The sequence below is a fragment of the Giardia duodenalis genome (genome assembly GCF_000002435.2).
Source record: "Giardia duodenalis strain WB C6 chromosome Unknown tig00000165, whole genome shotgun sequence".
NCBI lineage: Eukaryota > Fornicata > Diplomonadida > Hexamitidae > Giardia > Giardia duodenalis.
The window spans coordinates 1-10,259 of record NW_024037102.1 but is presented as its reverse complement, the minus strand read 5'-3'; the positions used below and the strand labels follow the sequence as shown (position 1 = coordinate 10,259).

The 10,259-nt window shown below is 75.0% G+C and overlaps 7 non-coding genes across 7 annotated transcripts; all 7 read left to right on the top strand.

Moving 5' to 3' along the window:
* GL50803_00r40050 lies at nucleotides 1–1,134 on the top strand (the record flags this gene model as incomplete). The annotated part of the gene is made up of 1 exon (XR_005248694.1): nucleotides 1–1,134. It is a non-coding gene; the product is annotated as a 28S ribosomal RNA (ribosomal RNA).
* Nucleotides 1,135–2,336: 1,202 nt separating this feature from the next.
* Nucleotides 2,337–3,785, top strand: GL50803_00r40049. Its single transcript, XR_005248693.1, has one exon. It is a non-coding gene; the product is annotated as an 18S ribosomal RNA (ribosomal RNA).
* Nucleotides 3,786–3,825: 40 nt separating this feature from the next.
* Nucleotides 3,826–3,970, top strand: GL50803_00r40048. Its single transcript, XR_005248692.1, has one exon. It is a non-coding gene; the product is annotated as a 5.8S ribosomal RNA (ribosomal RNA).
* Nucleotides 3,971–4,038: 68 nt separating this feature from the next.
* Nucleotides 4,039–6,692, top strand: GL50803_00r40047 (the record flags this gene model as incomplete). The annotated part of the gene is made up of 1 exon (XR_005248691.1): nucleotides 4,039–6,692. It is a non-coding gene; the product is annotated as a 28S ribosomal RNA (ribosomal RNA).
* Nucleotides 6,693–7,901: 1,209 nt separating this feature from the next.
* Nucleotides 7,902–9,349, top strand: GL50803_00r40046. Its single transcript, XR_005248690.1, has one exon. It is a non-coding gene; the product is annotated as an 18S ribosomal RNA (ribosomal RNA).
* A 40-nt stretch (nucleotides 9,350–9,389) lies between these two features.
* On the top strand, nucleotides 9,390–9,534 carry GL50803_00r40045. The gene has a single exon (XR_005248689.1). It is a non-coding gene; the product is annotated as a 5.8S ribosomal RNA (ribosomal RNA).
* A 68-nt stretch (nucleotides 9,535–9,602) lies between these two features.
* On the top strand, nucleotides 9,603–10,259 carry GL50803_00r40044 (the record flags this gene model as incomplete). Its single annotated transcript, XR_005248688.1, has 1 exon — nucleotides 9,603–10,259. It is a non-coding gene; the product is annotated as a 28S ribosomal RNA (ribosomal RNA).

Below are 10,259 nucleotides of genomic sequence, written 5' to 3'. Positions count from 1 at the left end.
TCGGCAAGCCGGCTCCGTAACCTCGGGAAAAGGAGTGGCTCTGACGGCGCGCCGGGTCAGAACTGGAACGGACGCGGGGATCCCGACTGTTTACTAGAAACACAGCGTCGCGAGGGCCGCACCCGGCGCTGGCGCGACGTGATTTCTGCCCAGTGCCACGACCGTCACCGTGAAGCGATCCGCCGAAGCCCTGGTAAACGGCGGGAGTAACTATGACTCTCTTAAGGTAGCCAAATGCCTCGTCGGGCAATTTCCGACGTGCATGAATGGACCAACGAGGATCCCACTGCCCGAGCCGCGCCTCCGCGAGCCTCCAGCCTCGGGAACGGGCGAGGGCCGGCCAGCGGGGCAAGAAGACCCTTTTGAGCTTGACTCCAGCCCGGGCCTGTGGGGCGGGGCGGCCGGCGCAGCGCACAGGGGAGGCCGCGCCCTGAGACACCCTGACGGCCGCCGCCGCCCCGCTCACCCGGTCGCGCGGGGACCCGCCCGGGCGGGGAGTTCGGCTGGGGCGGCGCGCCTGCTACACCGGACCGCAGGCGTCCCACGGCGGGCTCAGCGAGGACGGAGACCTCCCGCGGAGCAGAAGGGCACAAGCCCGCCCGACCCGCGCCCCCCGTGCCGGCGCGGGCCGCGAAAGCGGGGCCTACCGATCCTTCGCCGCCCCGGCCGCGGGCGCGGAGGTGGCAGAAAAGTTACCACAGGGATAACTGGCTTGTGGCCGCCGAGCGCCCGCAGCGACGCGGCTTTTTGATCCTTCGATGTCGGCTCTTCCTACCGTCCGCGCGCACCGGCGCGGAAGCGTCGGATTGTTCACCCGTTCAAGGGATCGTGAGCTGGGTTTAGACCGTCGTGAGACAGGTTAGTTTTACCCTACTGGCCCCGGGGCCAGAGCACGGCGGGCCAGTACGAGAGGAACGCCCGCCGCGGGCCGCCAGCCCCGCGGTTGCCCGGCCGGGCAGCGCCGCGCCGCCGCGCCCGGGGCCCTGCGCTGACCGCCTCTAAGCGCGCACCCCGCCTCGCGCCCCGCCCGGCCGCGCGCCCCAGCCCCGTGCCCCGTCGCCGAGCGGCCCCCGCCCGGGGAGACCACCCGGCGCGGCGCTCCTGTACGGCGCAGAGCCCTGCGATCGCCTGAGGGACGCGCCTGCAGAGCGCGGGGCGGGGCGCGCGGCCCACTTGCTCTGGGGGGTGCGGGGCAGACAGACAGGCAGAGCGCGGAAAGAGAAGATTGAGGGAGTGCAGGGTGCCCCAAGGGGTGGCCAGGGGGCAGTGCACGCCCACCACCGGGTCTGCCTTGCACAGAGAGACGCCCGTGTGCGCAGGGGGGCGGCGCAGGACCGCAGGGGGCCCGGGGAGGCGGCCCGGGGGATCCAGACAGAGAGGGCGGCAGGGAGGCCCAGCGCCTCCAGCAGGCCACGCACGACCGGGAGACACGCCCACGTGCGGGGACGGGCGCTGGGGAGGCCCGGTGCAGGAGACCGGGGGACCGCGGGGAGAGCGCGGAAGGACCCCCGGACGGCCCAGAGCAGCCGATCCCCGGGCCAGTAAACACTCCGGTCTCTCCTGCGGCCTCCTGCGCCCCGTGGCCCCGCTGCAGCCAGGCGCACGCACAGCACCCGGGGCTGCCCCAGTCGGTCCAGGGCCGGTCGGGGGCCCCTCCTCGGACCGCGCCCTTCCGGGGGGCCGCCCCCCACGCAGTGCCCTCCCGCTGCCAGCAATCATATAGGTTAGAGACGGACCGTATATAGCCACGGCTGCTGAGATCCCCGCGAGAAGTCGTTTCGGGCGGTCTCCCCGGAGAGGGCCCCCAGAGCGCCCGGATGCACAGTCAGCCTCCAATTCGATCGTTTTGCAGTCAAGGGCCTCCCCGGGGCACGGTGGACGGAGAACGAGGGGCGCGGATCTCCCGACCGGCAGGGAGCCCGGGACACGCGGTCCGCACAGGAGGGTTTGCCGTGATATGCAGTCCTGCAGGGTCCGCCCGGGCTCCCCGGCGCTCCCCGCGGACCGGCCCCCGGCCCCCCGGACGCCCCCAAGGGATTTCAAAAAAATGTGGTGCAGGGGGACTCCAGGGGGTGTGTGGGGGCCGGCTCGTCACGCACTATATAGGACAAGGTGCTTTATCTCGCGAGGGCCGGTTTTTGGAGGGGGGCAGAGGGCCCCAAGGGAATCCAAAAAAGTGTGGTGCAGGCGGACCCGGGCCGGGCTGTGGGGGGCGGCCTCCGCCCGGCACTATAGGGGGGACCCCCGACACGGCATGGGCACGGAGGGGGCGGCCCCCGTGCCAGGCGGCGGCCCCCGCGCAGGGAGGCGCCCGGCCCGCGGCGCCCGCGCCCGGCCATCCGGTCGATCCTGCCGGAGCGCGACGCTCTCCCCAAGGACGAAGCCATGCATGCCCGCTCACCCGGGACGCGGCGGACGGCTCAGGACAACGGTTGCACCCCCCGCGGCGGTCCCTGCTAGCCGGACACCGCTGGCAACCCGGCGCCAAGACGTGCGCGCAAGGGCGGGCGCCCGCGGGCGAGCAGCGTGACGCAGCGACGGCCCGCCCGGGCTTCCGGGGCATCACCCGGTCGGCGCGGTCGCGGCGCGCCGAGGGCCCGACGCCTGGCGGAGAATCAGGGTTCGACTCCGGAGAGCGGGCCTGCGAGACGGCCCGCACATCCAAGGACGGCAGCAGGCGCGGAACTTGCCCAATGCGCGGCGCGCGAGGCAGCGACGGGGAGCGCGCGAGCGAGGCGGGCCCACAGCCCCCGCCGCGGAGCCGAGGGCAAGGTCTGGTGCCAGCAGCCGCGGTAATTCCAGCTCGGCGAGCGTCGCGCGGCGCTGCTGCAGTTGAAACGCCCGTAGTTGGCCCCCCGCCGCCACGAGGAAACGGGAGCGCTCCAGGCAGGCCCGTTGGACCCGCCGCGTGGGACCGCGCAGCGGGCGCGGCGCGCCGCGGCAGCCCCGAGGAGAGCGGGCGGGGGCACCGGTACCGGCCGGGGACGGGTGAAACAGGATGATCCCGCCGAGACCGCCGGCCGCGCAGGCGCCTGCCAAGACCGCCTCTGTCAATCAAGGGCGAAGGCCGGGGGCTAGAAGGCGATCAGACACCACCGTATTCCCGGCCGTAAACGGTGCCGCCCCGCGGCCGGCGCGCGCGTCCCGCCGGCCGCCCAGGGAAACCGGGAGGCTCCGGGCTCTGGGGGGAGTATGGCCGCAAGGCTGAAACTTGAAGGCATTGACGGAGGGGTACCACCAGACGTGGAGTCTGCGGCTCAATCTGACTCAACGCGCGCACCTCACCAGGCCCGGACGCGCGGAGGACCGACAGCCGGGCGCGCTTTCGCGATCGCGCGGGCGGTGGTGCATGGCCGCTCCCAGCCCGTGGCGCGAGCCGTCTGCTCCATTGCGACAACGAGCGAGACCCCGGCCGCGGGCGCCGCGGGACGGCCCGCGCGAGCGGGAGGACGGCGGGGCGATAGCAGGTCTGTGATGCCCTCAGACGCCCTGGGCCGCACGCGCGCTACACTGGCGGGGCCAGCCGGCGCCCGCGAGGACGCGCGGAGCCCCCGCCGTGGCCGGGACCGCGGGCTGGAACGCCCCCGCGCACCAGGAATGTCTTGTAGGCGCCCGCCCCCACCGCGCGCCGGACGCGTCCCTGCCCCTTGTACACACCGCCCGTCGCTCCTACCGACTGGGCGCGGCGGCGAGCGCCCCGGACGCGCGAAGGGCCGCGAGCCCCCGCGCCTGGAGGAAGGAGAAGTCGTAACAAGGTATCCGTAGGTGAACCTGCGGATGGATCCCTCGCGCGCCCCGCGCGTCGCCCCCGCGGCCCGGTCGGCCCCCGAACGCCCCGCCGGCGGATGCCTCGGCCCGGGCGGCGACGAAGAGCGCGGCGGAGCGCGAGACGCGGTGCGGACCCGCCCGCCCCGAGAAGCACCGACCCTCGAACGCAGCGCGCCCCGGCGCCGCCGCCTCGGCGCCCGCCGCGTGCCGCGCGCCGCGCCGCAGAGAGCGCCCCGGGGCGGTCCCGCCGGGCTGCGCGGCCCGAGGCGGCGGGGGCGACGGGCGGAACTTAAGCATATCAGTACGCCCCGGAGGAGAAACCAACCGGGATTCCCCGTAGCGGCGAGCGACGCGGGAGGAGCCCGCCCCGAAGGCGCGCTGTGGGGCGCAGGCGCAGGCCCGCCGCGAGGGGGCCCGAGGGCCCCGCCCGAGAGGGTGCAAGCCCCGTACGGCGGCCGCCGGGCCTGCGCGGCGAGTAGCGCTGCTTGAGCGTGCAGCGCGAAGGGAGGCGCGGCCCTTCCAAGGCTAAATACGCCCCGGGACCGATAGCGGACCAAGTAGCGCGAGCGAACGGTGAAAAGGACGCCCTGCGGCCGCTCAAAAGACCTGAACCCGGCCGGCCGCCGGCCCGCCGGCCCCGTCTCGAAACACGGACCGAGGAGCCACGCGCCGCGGCGAGCCCGAGGGAGCCCCCGCGGCGGAGCGAGCGCGAGACGCCCCGGGCCCGCCATGCCCCTGCGGGCGTGCGCGGGCCGAGCCGCGGCGCGTGGGCCCGAAAGGCGGTGATCTATGCCCGGCGAGGGCGAGGCCGGGCGAAAGCCTGGTGGAGGCCCGCCGCGGTGCTGACGCGCAGATCGCTCGTCGGAGCCGGGCATGGGGGCGAAAGACTCATCGAACCGCCTGGTAGCTGGTTGCCTCCGAAATGTCTCCCAGGACAGCCGCCGCCCCGCAGTTGCGGCCCGTAGAGCGCTGGCCGGCGGGAGCGGGGGGCCTGCCCCTCGCCCGCCCCCCAAACTCCGAAGGGCCGCGCCGCCCCGCCGCTGGCCTGGGCGGGGCGGGCGAATGCGGGCGGCGCGTGGGCCCCTCCTGGTAAGCAGGACGGGCGAGGCGGGACGATCCGGACGCCGGGCCAGGGTGCGCCGCCGGGGCCCGCGGAACGGCGTCGGCCGGTCCCGACAGCTGGAAGGTGGCCCCAGAAGTCGGCATCCTCCAGGGAGTGTGTAACAACCCACCAGCCGAATCGGCCGGCCCGGAAAATGGAGCGCGCCGGAGCCCCGGACCCGCGCCCGGCCGCCGCGCGCGGCGGGTAGGAGGCCGCAGAGGCCCCGGGGGCGAAGGCGGCGCGCAGGCCCCGCCGGACCGGCCTCTGGTGCAGATCTCGGCAGCAGTAGCCGCTACTCCGCGCCCCGGAGGACTGAGGGGGAGACGGGTTCCGCGGCGCCTGCATCTGGCCGCGGGTGACTCGGGCCTAAGCGGCGGGTGAAGACCGGGAAGGGGCGTGCCCGCCCGTCGAACGGGGAGCCGGCGGAGACTCCGGCAGGCGCGGCCCCCGCGGAGACGCCCGCCCCCCGGCGACGCGCACGGGGACCGCGGCGGGCGGCGCCCCGGCCCGCGAACGCCCCGCAGCCCCCGGACGCCTTGCGCGGAGAGGGGGGCCCGGGGGCGGACCCCGCGCGTCCCCGGCCGCCCCTGAAAAGCCGGGGGGCGCCGGCCGCGCGCCGTACCGACCGCAGCAGGACTCCGGGGTCAGCAGCCTCTAGCGCGGGAGCGAACGCGGCTCAGGGAAGTCGGCAAGCCGGCTCCGTAACCTCGGGAAAAGGAGTGGCTCTGACGGCGCGCCGGGTCAGAACTGGAACGGACGCGGGGATCCCGACTGTTTACTAGAAACACAGCGTCGCGAGGGCCGCACCCGGCGCTGGCGCGACGTGATTTCTGCCCAGTGCCACGACCGTCACCGTGAAGCGATCCGCCGAAGCCCTGGTAAACGGCGGGAGTAACTATGACTCTCTTAAGGTAGCCAAATGCCTCGTCGGGCAATTTCCGACGTGCATGAATGGACCAACGAGGATCCCACTGTCCCGAGCCGCGCCTCCGCGAGCCTCCAGCCTCGGGAACGGGCGAGGGCCGGCCAGCGGGGCAAGAAGACCCTTTTGAGCTTGACTCCAGCCCGGGCCTGTGGGGCGGGGCGGCCGGCGCAGCGCACAGGGGAGGCCGCGCCCCTGAGACACCCTGACGGCCGCCGCCGCCCCGCTCACCCGGTCGCGCGGGGACCCGCCCGGGCGGGGAGTTCGGCTGGGGCGGCGCGCCTGCTACACCGGACCGCAGGCGTCCCACGGCGGGCTCAGCGAGGACGGAGACCTCCCGCGGAGCAGAAGGGCACAAGCCCGCCCGACCCGCGCCCCCCGTGCCGGCGCGGGCCGCGAAAGCGGGGCCTACCGATCCTTCGCCGCCCCGGCCGCGGGCGCGGAGGTGGCAGAAAAGTTACCACAGGGATAACTGGCTTGTGGCCGCCGAGCGCCCGCAGCGACGCGGCTTTTTGATCCTTCGATGTCGGCTCTTCCTACCGTCCGCGCGCACCGGCGCGGAAGCGTCGGATTGTTCACCCGTTCAAGGGATCGTGAGCTGGGTTTAGACCGTCGTGAGACAGGTTAGTTTTACCCTACTGGCCCCGGGGCCAGAGCACGGCGGGCCAGTACGAGAGGAACGCCCGCCGCGGGCCGCCAGCCCCGCGGTTGCCCGGCCGGGCAGCGCCGCGCCGCCGCGCCCGGGGGCCCTGCGCTGACCGCCTCTAAGCGCGCACCCCGCCTCGCGCCCCGCCCGGCCGCGCGCCCCAGCCCCGTGCCCCGTCGCCGAGCGGCCCCCGCCCGGGGAGACCACCCGGCGCGGCGCTCCTGTACGGCGCAGAGCCCTGCGATCGCCTGAGGGACGCGCCTGCAGAGCGCGGGGCGGGGCGCGCGGCCCACTTGCTCTGGGGGGTGCGGGGCAGACAGACAGGCAGAGCGCGGAAAGAGAAGATTGAGGGAGTGCAGGGTGCCCCAAGGGGTGGCCAGGGGGCAGTGCACGCCCACCACCGGGTCTGCCTTGCACAGAGAGACGCCCGTGTGCGCAGGGGGGCGGCGCAGGACCGCAGGGGGCCCGGGGGAGGCGGCCCGGGGGATCCAGACAGAGAGGGCGGCAGGGAGGCCCAGCGCCTCCAGCAGGCCACGCACGACCGGGAGACACGCCCACGTGCGGGGACGGGCGCTGGGGAGGCCCGGTGCAGGAGACCGGGGGACCGCGGGGAGAGCGCGGAAGGACCCCCGGACGGCCCAGAGCAGCCGATCCCCCGGGCCAGTAAACACTCCGGTCTCTCCTGCGGCCTCCTGCGCCCCCGTGGCCCCGCTGCAGCCAGGCGCACGCACAGCACCCGGGGCTGCCCCAGTCGGTCCAGGGCCGGTCGGGGGCCCCTCCTCGGACCGCGCCCTTCCGGGGGGCCGCCCCCCACGCAGTGCCCTCCCGCTGCCAGCAATCATATAGGTTAGAGACGGACCGTATATAGCCACGGCTGCTGAGATCCCCGCGAGAAGCCGTTTCGGGCGGTCTCCCCGGAGAGGGCCCCCAGAGCGCCCGGATGCACAGTCAGCCTCCAATTCGATCGTTTTGCAGTCAAGGGCCTCCCCGGGGCACGGTGGACGGAGAACGAGGGGCGCGGATCTCCCGACCGGCAGGGAGCCCGGGACACGCGGTCCGCACAGGAGGGTTTGCCGTGATATGCAGTCCTGCAGGGTCCGCCCGGGCTCCCCGGCGCTCCCCGCGGACCGGCCCCCCGGCCCCCCGGACGCCCCCAAGGGATTTCAAAAAAATGTGGTGCAGGGGGACTCCAGGGGGTGTGTGGGGGCCGGCCTCCGTCACGCACTATATAGGACAAGGTGCTTTATCTCGCGAGGGCCGGTTTTTTGGAGGGGGGCAGAGGGCCCCAAGGGAATCCAAAAAAGTGTGGTGCAGGCGGACCCGGGCCGGGCTGTGGGGGGCGGCCTCCGCCCGGCACTATAGGGGGGACCCCCGACACGGCATGGGCACGGAGGGGGCGGCCCCCGTGCCAGGCGGCGGCCCCCGCGCAGGGAGGCGCCCGGCCCGCGGCGCCCGCGCCCGGCCATCCGGTCGATCCTGCCGGAGCGCGACGCTCTCCCCAAGGACGAAGCCATGCATGCCCGCTCACCCGGGACGCGGCGGACGGCTCAGGACAACGGTTGCACCCCCCGCGGCGGTCCCTGCTAGCCGGACACCGCTGGCAACCCGGCGCCAAGACGTGCGCGCAAGGGCGGGCGCCCGCGGGCGAGCAGCGTGACGCAGCGACGGCCCGCCCGGGCTTCCGGGGCATCACCCGGTCGGCGCGGTCGCGGCGCGCCGAGGGCCCGACGCCTGGCGGAGAATCAGGGTTCGACTCCGGAGAGCGGGCCTGCGAGACGGCCCGCACATCCAAGGACGGCAGCAGGCGCGGAACTTGCCCAATGCGCGGCGCGCGAGGCAGCGACGGGGAGCGCGCGAGCGAGGCGGGCCCACAGCCCCCGCCGCGGAGCCGAGGGCAAGGTCTGGTGCCAGCAGCCGCGGTAATTCCAGCTCGGCGAGCGTCGCGCGGCGCTGCTGCAGTTGAAACGCCCGTAGTTGGCCCCCCGCCGCCACGAGGAAACGGGAGCGCTCCAGGCAGGCCCGTTGGACCCGCCGCGTGGGACCGCGCAGCGGGCGCGGCGCGCCGCGGCAGCCCCGAGGAGAGCGGGCGGGGGCACCGGTACCGGCCGGGGACGGGTGAAACAGGATGATCCCGCCGAGACCGCCGGCCGCGCAGGCGCCTGCCAAGACCGCCTCTGTCAATCAAGGGCGAAGGCCGGGGGCTAGAAGGCGATCAGACACCACCGTATTCCCGGCCGTAAACGGTGCCGCCCCGCGGCCGGCGCGCGCGTCCCGCCGGCCGCCCAGGGAAACCGGGAGGCTCCGGGCTCTGGGGGAGTATGGCCGCAAGGCTGAAACTTGAAGGCATTGACGGAGGGGTACCACCAGACGTGGAGTCTGCGGCTCAATCTGACTCAACGCGCGCACCTCACCAGGCCCGGACGCGCGGAGGACCGACAGCCGGGCGCGCTTTCGCGATCGCGCGGGCGGTGGTGCATGGCCGCTCCCAGCCCGTGGCGCGAGCCGTCTGCTCCATTGCGACAACGAGCGAGACCCCGGCCGCGGGCGCCGCGGGACGGCCCGCGCGAGCGGGAGGACGGCGGGGCGATAGCAGGTCTGTGATGCCCTCAGACGCCCTGGGCCGCACGCGCGCTACACTGGCGGGGCCAGCCGGCGCCCGCGAGGACGCGCGGAGCCCCCGCCGTGGCCGGGACCGCGGGCTGGAACGCCCCCGCGCACCAGGAATGTCTTGTAGGCGCCCGCCCCCACCGCGCGCCGGACGCGTCCCTGCCCCTTGTACACACCGCCCGTCGCTCCTACCGACTGGGCGCGGCGGCGAGCGCCCCGGACGCGCGAAGGGCCGCGAGCCCCCGCGCCTGGAGGAAGGAGAAGTCGTAACAAGGTATCCGTAGGTGAACCTGCGGATGGATCCCTCGCGCGCCCCGCGCGTCGCCCCCGCGGCCCGGTCGGCCCCCGAACGCCCCGCCGGCGGATGCCTCGGCCCGGGCGGCGACGAAGAGCGCGGCGGAGCGCGAGACGCGGTGCGGACCCGCCCGCCCCGAGAAGCACCGACCCTCGAACGCAGCGCGCCCCGGCGCCGCCGCCTCGGCGCCCGCCGCGTGCCGCGCGCCGCGCCGCAGAGAGCGCCCCGGGGCGGTCCCGCCGGGCTGCGCGGCCCGAGGCGGCGGGGGCGACGGGCGGAACTTAAGCATATCAGTACGCCCCGGAGGAGAAACCAACCGGGATTCCCCGTAGCGGCGAGCGACGCGGGAGGAGCCCGCCCCGAAGGCGCGCTGTGGGGCGCAGGCGCAGGCCCGCCGCGAGGGGGCCCGAGGGCCCCGCCCGAGAGGGTGCAAGCCCCGTACGGCGGCCGCCGGGCCTGCGCGGCGAGTAGCGCTGCTTGAGCGTGCAGCGCGAAGGGAGGCGCGGCCCTTCCAAGGCTAAATACGCCCCGGGACCGATAGCGGACCAAGTAGCGCGAGCGAACGGTGAAAAGGACGCCCTGCGGCCGCTCAAAAGACCTGAACCCGGCCGGCCGCCGGCCCGCCGGCCCCGTCTCGAAACACGGACCGAGGAGCCACGCGCCGCGGCGAGCCCGAGGGAGCCCCCGCGGCGGAGCGAGCGCGAGACGCCCCGGGCCCGCCGCCCCCTGCGGGCGTGCGCGGGCCGAGCCGCGGCGCGTGGGCCCGAAAGGCGGTGATCTATGCCCGGCGAGGGCGAGGCCGGGCGAAAGCCTGGTGGAGGCCCGCCGCGGTGCTGACGCGCAGATCGCTCGTCGGAGCCGGGCATGGGGGCGAAAGACTCATCGAACCGCCTGGTAGCTGGTTGCCTCCGAAATGTCT